We start from the raw sequence: 12,155 nt of genomic DNA on the forward strand, positions 1-12,155 counted from the left end.
CCTCTTTAATTGGCCATGTAAGTCAAACTGGGGGTAATTTCATAAGGCACTAACCATAGCATCAGTCATTTTCCTCTGTTCTCTCTCTTAATGCAACTCTTCTTTAAGCTTTGCTCCTTCACTGATAACATTCAATGAAAAACAATGTTCTAAGGGGAAGACTGTTGGACCCCCTCCATGTTCTCACTAAAAGCTTACAAGTGACCCTGCCAAGACTCTCTTTCCTTCTCTTGGTTGTTCTTTCTTTCTTTCTTTTTTAAGGTAAAGGACATTGAGCAATGTGATTTTATAAGTTTGAAAAAATCAGGACAGTGAGTCACCAAGGTTCAAAATTCAAGGATACTGGGAGTTCAAGTCCATGATAAATTTTACAGTCACCCATCATTAGTGCCTTTAGAGAAAAAAGAAAAAAAAAGCTAACCTTTGGAATCCAGCCAAGTGATAGTTGGAAAAAGGATTTATTCAGCAGTAATACCACATTTGCACATGGCCCTTGTGATTCCATAGCTATGCATAAATTGTGCAAAGTCTGATCCCATTGTTCTTCAAAGCCCAATGTTGGGTTGGGGGGGAGTGATATTTGTGCCTTTCTTATTGTAATATATTCAAAGTAAAAATTCCTTTACAAAAACAAATTGATATTAAGTGGTTATTTAGAAAGGAGGTACTAGCCATTCATTGGTAGTAATAGTTGGAAACACAGCTAGAGGGGCTTTGAGCAGTTGGCATTAAAGAAGAAATCTACCAAATCCTCAGAGATCCCAGTATAACTTTAAGGTTAGGTGGGATGTAGTAACCTGTCTATGGATAGTCAACCAGAGAGTACTTACTACATAAATATGTGTGAGTGCACACAGACACACAAAACATAGGCACACAATTAAAAAAGAAATTGAGTATATAATTTTTTTCCCAAATAGAAACGGCTTTGGGGTTATTCCATTAGTATTATCATTGTTGATGGAACATTAACTGTTTAACATTGATGATTAAGTTAATTATATTTCTGCTTTACTTACAATTCAGTTCTACTCTGAAAATATGATTTATGAAAAGAGATATCAATTATTTTTATGAGCATTATTATCATTTTCATATATGTGTAGCCTAGTTAACTCAGCTGTTTTTAAGACATGAATTTTATGTTTCAGACCAGTTTCCTTTGCTTTATTTTAAGTTCACTGTCTTTTCTTTCACCATCCTCCCAAACTAGCATTTCTCTTGCAAATACACACTACTGGCCACAAAGAAGCCCGGGCAAGAGAGTGTATGATTAGTATTCCTTTTCACACAAAACAAACACTCATACATAGTGATATAGAATCAATAATGCAATCAATACTTTTTCACATGAAGATCCTGAAACACAGGAAGAAGTAAGAATATTCACCAATAACAAAATTTGTTGGCAACCTCATGGGCAGTGTCCTAAGGCTTAATACCACTTATCACCTACATTCTTCTTTCTTACATCTCTTAAGCTTGGAATGTTAAGTGAGTGCTCTTTCTACTTGGATACCAACTTATTCCCTACCAGAATCTCAGTCAAATTCAACTTCTCAATTATGGAAACAATGTGTGAGGGACACTGGATAAGAAGGCAGAAGACTTGTATTCTAGGCCTGGCTCTGCTGCTAAAAAACTGGAAATATTAGAGCCGGAAGGATTTTAAGAGGGAATTCCTAAAACCAGTAACAAGAAAAAAAAAACATTAAAAAGTAGATGTTGCAAAATTACAGAGAATAAGTTTGACTCCACTCCCCCACCCCCAAAAAAAGAGATAAGAGAAAATATCTCTTCCCATTGATTTGTAGAGGTATTGTGTAGGCAGGGTACATGGGTATGGACTGTTGTATTCCATTTTAGATTTTTCATTGATCAGTTTTGCTTAACATTTTCCCCTATTTTTTCTTTCTTTTCTTTTTTTTTGGGGGGGGGAGTTAGGGAATGGGGTTAAGTGACTTGCCCAGGGTCACACAGCTAGTAAGTGTTATGTGTCTGAGGTCATATTTGAACTCAGGTCCTCTTGAATCCAGGGCAGGTGCTCTATCTACTGCGCTACCTAGCTGCCCCTCCCCTATTTTTTCTTTAAAAAAATATTATGAGGTATATTTCTCTTGGAGGGGATAAAGACAAGGAGATATAGAGAAATCAAGCAGATATAAAAACAAAAGATATTAATTAAAATCTTTTTTAAAATGCCTACCTTTTAAAATATACCTGACAAGTGCTTATCTGCTTCTGTTTGAAACCTTCCTGTGCATGGAAATTTCTCCTTCCTGAGGCAGCTCATCTTAGTTTTAAATAATTAGAAAACTATAATTTATATTGTCTTCAAATTAATCTTCCTCAAATTCCATTACGAGGTCCTAGTTCTTCCTTCTGGGAGAAAAAAGATAATTTTTGGGGTGGACCAAGATGGAGGAGTAAAAGCAGTGACTTGCTTGAGCTCTCCCCCAAACCCCTCCAAATACCTATAAAAATGGCTCTAAACAAATTCTGAAGCAGCAGAGCCCACAAAAAGACAGAGTGAAACAGATTTTCAGCCAAAGACAGCCTGGATGTTTGATCAGAAAGGTATATCGTGCTGGGCTGAGAGAGGAGCGCAGTTCAGGGTGGGTGCACAAGCCTCAGAGGACTGAATCTCGGGCAGCTGTAGTGGTTTCCAGACTTCTCAACTCACAAATGCCAAAGACAACTTAGAAGGTCAGTGGGAAAAGTCTGTGACTGTGGTGGTGAGAGAGGAGCTCAGGATCCCAGCCCCATTCCTTGGGGCAGCGGCTGCTTCCTGAAATTCTGGCCCACAGACTGAGAGGGAATCGAGTGGCTGATCAAAGGGGGATTGCAGTGATCTCTCTGCTGATGCAGGATTCTCTTGCTTTGCCCGTGATTGGATCTGGGTCACAGTTCTGGGTGGTGGTCCTGGGGCAAGGAAGAACACTGGCATGGTGCAGCTTGTAGTGGCTGTGGAGAGGAAACCCACCTCATAGTTCCAAGACAGAAAAGAGTGCTCATAGACTAGAGCACAGACCAGGAAAGGAGTAAACACCTCACCCTTGATCATAGCACCTTGGAAGAACTGAAAATTTACAGGTCCCTAGAAGTATCTCTGAAAACAACTGCACAAAACCCCTGAAGCTTGGGACAGTACATTCTCCACATTGGAAACAGACTCCTATCTTAACAAAGAGTCTATAACTCAAGTAATTGGCTGAGATCATGAGCAAGCAGCACAAAAAAAGTCAGACTTTATTTTCTTACTTTGACGACAAAGAAGATCAAAACATACAACTAGAAGAAGACAATGAAACCAAAGCTCCTACATCCAAAGCCTCCAAGAAAAATATGAATTGGTCCCTGGCAATGGAAGAGTTCAAAAAGGATTTTGAGAAGCAAGTAAGAGAAGTAGAGGAAAAACTGAGAGTGGTGCTAAAGGAGACCCAAAAAATACTGAAGAAAATAACACCTCAAAAAATAGCCTAACCCAAATGTCAAAAGAGGTCCAAAAAGCCAATGAGGAGAAGAATGCCCTTAAAAGCAAAATTGGTCAAATGGAAAAGGAAGTCCAAAAGCTTACTGAAGAAAATACTTCCTTAAAAATTAGAATGGAGAAATTGGAAGATAGGGACAATTTGAGAAATCAAAGCACTGTAACACTAATCCAAAGCAATGAAAAAATAGAAAAGAATGTGAAATATCTCATTGGAAAAACAACTGACCTGAAAAATAGATCCAGGAGAGAGAATGTAAAAATTATTGGACTATCTGAAAGACATGATCAAAAAAAAAGAGCTTAGACATCATCTTTCAAGAAATTATCAAGGAAAACTGTCATGATATTTTAGAACCAGAGGGCAAAATAAAAATTGAAAGAATCCACTGATCTCCTCCTGAAAGAGATCCCCAAAAGAAAACTCCTAGGAATGTCATAGCCAAATCCCATAATTCCCAGGTCAAAGAGAAGATGTTGCAAGGAGTCAGAAAGAAATAATTCAATTGTGTGGAAACATAATCTGGATAACACAAGATTTTGCAGCTTCTACATTAAGGGTCCAGAGGCCATGCAGTATGATATTACAGAGGGCAAAGGAGATAGGATTACAACCAAGAATACCCAGCAAAACTGAGTATAATCCTTCAGGGTAAAAAAAGGTCATTCAATGAAATAGGGGACTTTCAAGCATTACTGTGGAAAAGACCAGAGCTGAATATAAAATTTGACCTTCAAATACAAGACTCAAGTGAAACATGGAAGAGGTAAACAGGAAAGAGAAATCATAAGAGACTTATTAAGGTTGAACTGTTTACATTCCTGTATGGAAAGATAATATTTGTAACTCATGAGTCCTTCATCGGTATTAGGGTAGTGGGAGGGAAAAAATTGTATGTATGTATGTATAGAGAGATAGATAGAGGGCACAGAGTGAGTTGAAGATGAAGGGGTGATATCTGTGAAATAAAATTAAGGGGTAAGAGAGGATTATACTGGGAGAAAGAGAAAGGGAGAAGTAGAATGAGGTAAACCATCTCACATGAAACAGACTAGAAAAGGCTTTTACAGTGGAGTGGAAATGGGGGAAGGTGAGAGGGAATGAGTGAATCTCATTCTCATAGGATTTGGATTAAGGAGGGTATAACATACACAATGGATTATGGAAATGTATCTTACCCTCCAGAAAAATAAGGGGGGAAGGGGACAAGAGAGCAGGGGGTTGATAGAGGGAAGGGCAGATTGGGGGAGGGGATAATCAGAAGCAAACACTTCTGAGGAGCGACAGGATCAAAAGAGGGAGTAGAATAAATTGGGGGGGTAGGATACGATGAAGGGAAATATACTTAGTTTTTCACAACAGGACTACTATGGAAGTGTTTTGCATGACTACATATCTATAACCTATATCAAGATGCTTGCCTTTTCAATGAGGGTGGGTGGGGAGAGAGGAAGGGAAAAAATTTGGAACCCAAAGCTTTAAAAACACATGTTCAAAATGAACAAACAAACAAATAAATAAATGAAATGAGCTGGAGAAGGAAATGGCAAAAAAAAAAAAGATAATTTTTTTTTCAAGTAACCTCAAATATTTGAAATTGGTGATTGTCTCCCCTTTGTTGAACTAAACATCTCTGTTTCTTTTTCTGACATGTTTCAATGTCCATATTGGTACTCCCTTTTGAATGAATTTCAACTTTTCACTGTCCTGGGGAAACAACATATTATAGGACAAAGAATGCTAGCTCTAGAGTCAGAAATTTACTTTCAAATCCTGACACTGACTTTGATACCCTGTATTATCTTTCACAAGTCACTTATCATTTCTGTGACTTGCTCAGGGTCACACAGCTAGTAAGTGTCTGAGGCCAGATTTGAACTTAGGAAAATGACTTTATGCTCCATGCTCTAGTCATTGCACCTCCCATCTGCCCCCATTTTCCTCAGCATCTTCATCTGTAAAATTAGCTGGAGAAGGAAATGACAAACCATTCTAGTATCTTTGCCAAACAAACCACAAATGAAGAGTTGGACATGACCAAAACAACTAAATAACAATAGCAACTACTACCATTCCTGTACCTCAGTGTCCTCATATGTAAAATATCAGATCAAATTATATGATACAATTTGTAAAATATTGAAATCTGACAAGATATCTCAGATATAGTCTGGCCATGACAGATTGCAATAGAGCTATCTTTTCCTTTATTGAGACTTGTCAATGCTGCATATTATGAATGCAATTCTACATAGAGTACACAATCCATTAAACTTCCCTGTTCTTTTCTACATAATTATCTATTCATCTACCCCTATTTTGTTCTTGTGCAATTAGTTATTTAAATCAACCTGCAGGACTTTAAACTTTTGTATTTATACTTATTAAATTGTATCTTCTTAGATTTGACCTACTTGCCCATCCTATTTAAGCTTTTTTGGTATGCAATAATGGCATCCAACATGTCAACCATGCCTCATTTTTGTGTGTCATCTAAAAGTTGAATAACTATGCCATTTTGAAGTGACTTCATGCAAATCACTGATAAAAAATGATTAAGATAACAGGAAAGACATGTTCAATTACTGTATGTCTTCTTCTAGGTAGATTCATTAATACACAATCATTTAGTCCATATAGCCAATGAATTCCTAATTCACTTTACTATCACTTAGTCTGTCTTTGCATATTTTCCAGAAGAATATCATGACAAACTCTGGTGACTATCTTGCTGAAGTGCATGCTCGTGTTTTCTATAACTTCCATCTGATCTACCAGTTTAATGAACTTGTAAAATAATGACTAGAAATTACTCTGGACATAACTTTTTGATTAACGATCCCACACTGCTTCATAACCATTTTTTCTTTTTCGGTTACAAATCACTCCATTAATAATTAATTTTATGGAATATTATTGTGCTATAGGAAATGATAAGTGAGATGATTTCAGAAAAACCTGGCAATACTTACATAAACTGGTGGAAAGTGAAGGAAGCAGAACCAGGACAATGTTGTACACAATAACACCAATATTGTATGATGAATAACTGTGAATGACTTAACTGTTTTCAGCAATATAATGATCCAAGACAATCCTAAAGGACTGCTGACGAAGAATACTATGCACCTCTAGAGAAAGAACTGATATCATTTGAGTACAGACTAAAGAATACTGTTGTCCCCTTTCTTTTTTTCATTCTTTTTTTTTGTTTGAGTCTTCTTATACAAAATGATTAATATGGAAATGTTTTGTTTCATTGCAAATATTTAACCTACATCTGACTGCTGTCCATCTCAGGGAGGGGAGAGAGGAGGGAGGAATAAAATTTGGAAATTGAATCTTAACAAATGTTAAAAAACTTGTTTTATATATTCTATTATAACATTATAAAACATATTACAAAACTAATTCTAGCATAGGATGTGGAATTTATATCAAACTGAATATTCTATGATTTTCATAATTTGCACATTCTTCTTTTTGAAAGGCAAAATATTTTTCCATCTCTGGACTTTGGTACCTTATTATATACCTCACTTATTCTCTACAATTCTTCTGATTTCTTCCCTTTCTTCTACTCTAAACCTTCTGGATGTTACTAGAGAAAGTTATGGAAATGCCACACAGGACCACTACAAATTTGTAAAATCCTGTTGGTTCTTAGAATGGCCCAAATATTTATTTTCAAACCACTTGCTGAGACAGAATGCTTCTGTTTCACAGTGTATTATCATTTAGTTATATTGGTTCTTTTTCTCCCCCCCAAAAAACATCTCTTTTCTAGTAAAATAAGCTGTTAACTTTATTAAATTCCATGGAATTTCTTAGATCCTTGTGTTGTTCTTTTCTTTAATCAGAATTCACATCAAAGTAGAAGTGTGTGAGTGTGAGCATGTGTGTGTGTGTGTATGTGTGTAACTTTTAGATCCATACATCAACTGATTACTATATGAAATTAAAAACAGTATAGTGAATTCTGTAAAGAATCCCTTTTAATTAGGAAATTTGTGCAATATGTCATCTATATACATTGAGAGGACCAGCAATATTTATGCATGTGTCCATGAAAAAGTATCTTCTCAAATAGCCAAGAGATACTCATCTAAAAATCCAGGCTTTGAAGAACTGTACAAGAGCTAGAAAGATCTTAATTGAAGTTTTGCCTTTCACATGAACTTGTATACAAATAACCTATTAGTACCCTGGTCAACCTTCTTATACTATAAGTTGTAAAGGAGATGCCAACTTGCATTAGTAGAAGGAATCTCCTCATCTGAAAATTACTTCTATATTAATGAAATCACAGGGCCAGGCTGAATACCCTAACACTTATGTGCTCCATATTAAGGTTTGGAGGAAAAGCAAATGGTGTTCCTTTTTAGCACTTTGTGGTACATTAATGTTTGTTAATTCATATTTCAACACACTTTAACATCATTACCTTTAAAATCACCATCTTTTCTCATTATAATTCTTTCCTTTTTACATGAAGACATATGACTAAATAAAATCTTACTTCATAGATTCTGACAGTGTCCAAATATTATAAGAAAGTTCAGTTCATTTTGACATGGACTTTAGTTTATCACAATGTGGTTCTTAGAGACATTATGGAAGGATATGAGTTTTTATCCCCAAGGATTTCTCTGTCACTTCTCTTTTAGTGCCCCATTATGACATAGTGATGACTTTAGATTCTTTTTTCTTCTGTAAATAGATATATATTGATACATTGGTTTTTACATTACCTCAATTTTCCTCTATATTCTTCCTTTTCCTTCATAGATATAGTGATGATGATAATTTTAAAAGAAGATAAAATAAATTCAGTAAAGTCAAATCAACACACTGAAAAAATAGAATATTTTATGGATATATGTAATGTCTCATATACATTGGTCCTACTTGAAGAAAGAGAAAGGATATATTTTATCTTAACTCTTCTTTGGGGGCTGTGTTGTTCTTCACAATTTCATAACATTCAGTTTTGGTTGTTTGCTTTGTCCTTTCTTTTTATATTGTTATAGTCATTTTGTGCATTGTTTTCATGAATTGGCCTATTTTACTTTGCATTTGTTCATGTATTTCAATGTTTTTTTTTTCTGTATGAATTCTGCCAGTATTATTTATAGCACAATAACATTCTACTACATTCATGTAATATAGTTTGTTTAGTCATTTGCCATTTTATGGGAATCTACTTTCCATGAAAAAAAAGTTTACATAAATATTTTAATTTATCAATTTTGTCTTTGTATCTTTTTTTTTCTTTTTGGTTAATGACTACTTTGGGACTTTTGCCTAACTGTAGGGTTTTGGGGGAAAAGGCAAGGATATTTTAGTCTCTTTATTTGTATAATTCCAAATTATCTTCCCTAATGATTGGACCAGTTTATTACTCCAACAACAGCACATTCCCTTCTGATATTTTAACAACTCTTCCAGCAATGACTATTCCCATCTTTTGTTCCCTTTGCCAATTTCTTGATTGTGAGGTTTAAATTCAGCATTGTTTATCTTTCTATTTATTTTATTGTTAGTCATATGGAACATTATTTCATTTACCTATAAATAGTTTTCAATTACTCATTTGAGAACTGCTTATTCATATCCCTTGACCACATCTTTAATGGGAAATAGTTTTTGTTCTTACATATTTATTAGTTGTCTTGGTTATCAAATTCATGTCAGAGATATTTTAAACAAAGAAATTTGTTCCTGGTTAATCCCTTCCTTTCTTATGCTAGAAATGATAATTTTGTTTGTTCCAAATCTTTTAAATTTCACAAAATCAAAATTATCTATTTTTTTCAAATTTAATTTTCTCTACTCCTTGTTTGGTTAAGAATCAATCCCTTACCTATATATTTGAAAGGTGTGTTATCTGCTTCTCTCCTGATTCTTTTAATGGTATGAACTTTTATTTTCAATCAATGTCTTCATTTTGAATTTGTGTGTATGTGTATGTGTGTGTCTATGTATGAGTATGTATGTAATATAGTGTAAGGTCTGAATCCTTAATTAGTCTAGACTTCAAGTTATTCTGGAAATTCTGATCAAATAAAGAGTTCTTAATTTATGTATTCATATTTATCAAACACTATTGGAATTGTATTATTAATTTTCCTTACCTATGATCAACTTCTGTAATGAAATAAGTTACACAAATTTCTATCCATAATATGAAGTCTTTTAGTAATGGTTCCTTTCCATTGAGATGAGCATTTATATTTAAAGATTTTTTTTTCTAGTAGCAATAACATTTTCATATTCTTATATGTAGTTGAAAACTATTTCAGTAGTAAAAACTAGTTGGGGAAAGTATTCCACAGCTAATAAGCATCAAAACCAGAATGCAAATCCAGGTTCTCTGATTCCCAAATTTGTACTTTCCCAATAAGACACCAGCTTCTCCCTTTACTTACAAAAATGGCAGAAAATTACAAATCAGAACCCTTGAAGATATGTGGGAGGGAAAAAATTAATTTGCCAACTCTGCCTACCAGATATAAATAGAGTCTTTGGAAATCTTACATGTTCATGATTTTTGGGTGTAGTTCCTTTTACATTTGATTGATGCTAATGGTTGGTGAGACTCCAAGATTGAGAAATGAAAGCATGTCCAAGTAGGACAATATGGGAGAGGGAAGAGTATTTGAAAATGGAAGTCATTAGGCAAGAAAGCATGTATTAGGGGAAAGAATGTGTGAAGCAGTGAAACCCAGGGAGATAGGAAGTTCATTTAATCACTCCTCTTATTCTCCTACTACCACAAAAATTTTTCAGAATTAAACTACACATATGTGGGAGGATTTACCAAAAAGAGTTCATTTGTATATCAACATGGAAAGTCAAACAGAGTTCCAGTAAGATAAAGGATTCTTCTACTTTCATAGCAGGAAACAACAACAACAATAACAACAACAACAACAACAACAACAACAACAACATGAATATAACTCCTAGATATTCTTTTTACCATCTATAGAATACCCTCACTTCCCGTGATCATGTTTAGTTATAAGACTTCTGTGAAAAAGTGGCGAACTTGTTGGATTTCATAACTCAATTTATTAAAGATTTTTGTGGACACTTGGTGAGAGGTTTTTTGTTTTTATTTTTTCCCCTGGATTATTAAGAATGAAAGTTCTTATGGTTTATGATTTATATATTTGTTATGGATTTATTAATAATATCACCACAAAATTATTATTATTTATATATTTATTATGAATTTATTATTAAGAATGAAAAAAATCCAGTATGCATTCAAGAGGATGTCAAATTCATTGGTTATTGTCCTTCCTTCTCAAACAGGACTGAAATTACATCACTATGTTGGATTCAAGATACAGTGTGTACAACTGTGGTTGAAACCAATATATGTTCTAAATACAAATCTGGCACAGATAATCCATATGAACATTTAGGGGGTGGAGATATCTCTAAATTTGCTCCTGTTTCTTTTGTGCTGTCACAGATCTGTTTTTTCTCATAGAACACAGCATCTTCTTTAATGTGGGTGCACCATGTTGGGTGGTCTCTTGCCAGCATTTCCCATGCTGTGCAATTGATTCCAAAGTTCTCCAGAGAGACTTTGAGGGTATCCTTGTAATGATTCTGACCACCATGTGAGTACCTTTCTTTTTTTTCTTTTTCTTTATGATGATGATGATAATGATGATGATATGTGCGTGTGTATGTGTGTGTGTGTGTGTGTGTGTGTGTGGCAATTGGGGTTAAGTGACTTGTCCAGGGTCACAATGAGTACCTTTCTAGCATGAGTTCTACACAAAATAGTATTTTAGACAAACATATTTTTGTCAAATTCATTAAATGTTCCCAGAAAGACCAAGAACCTGTTCCAAGTAGTACCTGGTATTTATGGCTATAAGGAAATGTGACAAACAAGTGGAACTTGACCTTCCAATTTAAATTTTTCACATTCAAAAAAGCCCTATGAGAAACTGTACATGTATTCTAATAAGGCTCATGACATTTCTGAACTTTCCGATTTGGAATTGCTTTCATAGTGTATGGCATATCTGTGTCAATTTCTTCTGTCATGGGAGAGTGGATTTTACTTTTCAAATACCCAAAAGTCATCCTAATTCATTCACTCATATTTACTTTCCAGTGCTTTGGTATGTAGTTCTTTTGCACCAATGTCTTTTGTTAACTATTTCCTTTTATATGATTTTTTTTAGAATCTGAAAATAGTGCAATTTCACCATAGCATCTGTTAGACATTGTCATCACTGGATGTAAATTTTAGAATCAGCCCATAAAGCACTCAAAGCAGTTCTTACTCAGTCTCTCTAGTAAGATACACAATGTAGAGGCATCGGTCTCTACCAAGGACTTTACCACATTGCCTATGTTCATTAAATTATGGTTCAACTTATCAACCAATTCAAACATTAGATATTCTCACCTGGAGTCACTCACAAATCGTAGTACATCTATTCCTGACATATTTAAACTATTGGAAGTATGGACCTGATCACTTAGCCACCCACTCATAAAATATAATGTTTGTCACAGCTTCTCCTTCTAGATAATTGTTTCTACCTAACTAATCTCTGATTTCCACAATTGATGCTTCTCCATCCACACTCCATCCTCCCTTGCTCTCTTCCCTATTTCATTGCATATTCCTAG

Source organism: Vombatus ursinus, unplaced genomic scaffold (genome assembly GCF_900497805.2).
Source record: "Vombatus ursinus unplaced genomic scaffold, bare-nosed wombat genome assembly UNPS02014945.1, whole genome shotgun sequence".
NCBI classification, from domain to species: domain Eukaryota; kingdom Metazoa; phylum Chordata; class Mammalia; order Diprotodontia; family Vombatidae; genus Vombatus; species Vombatus ursinus.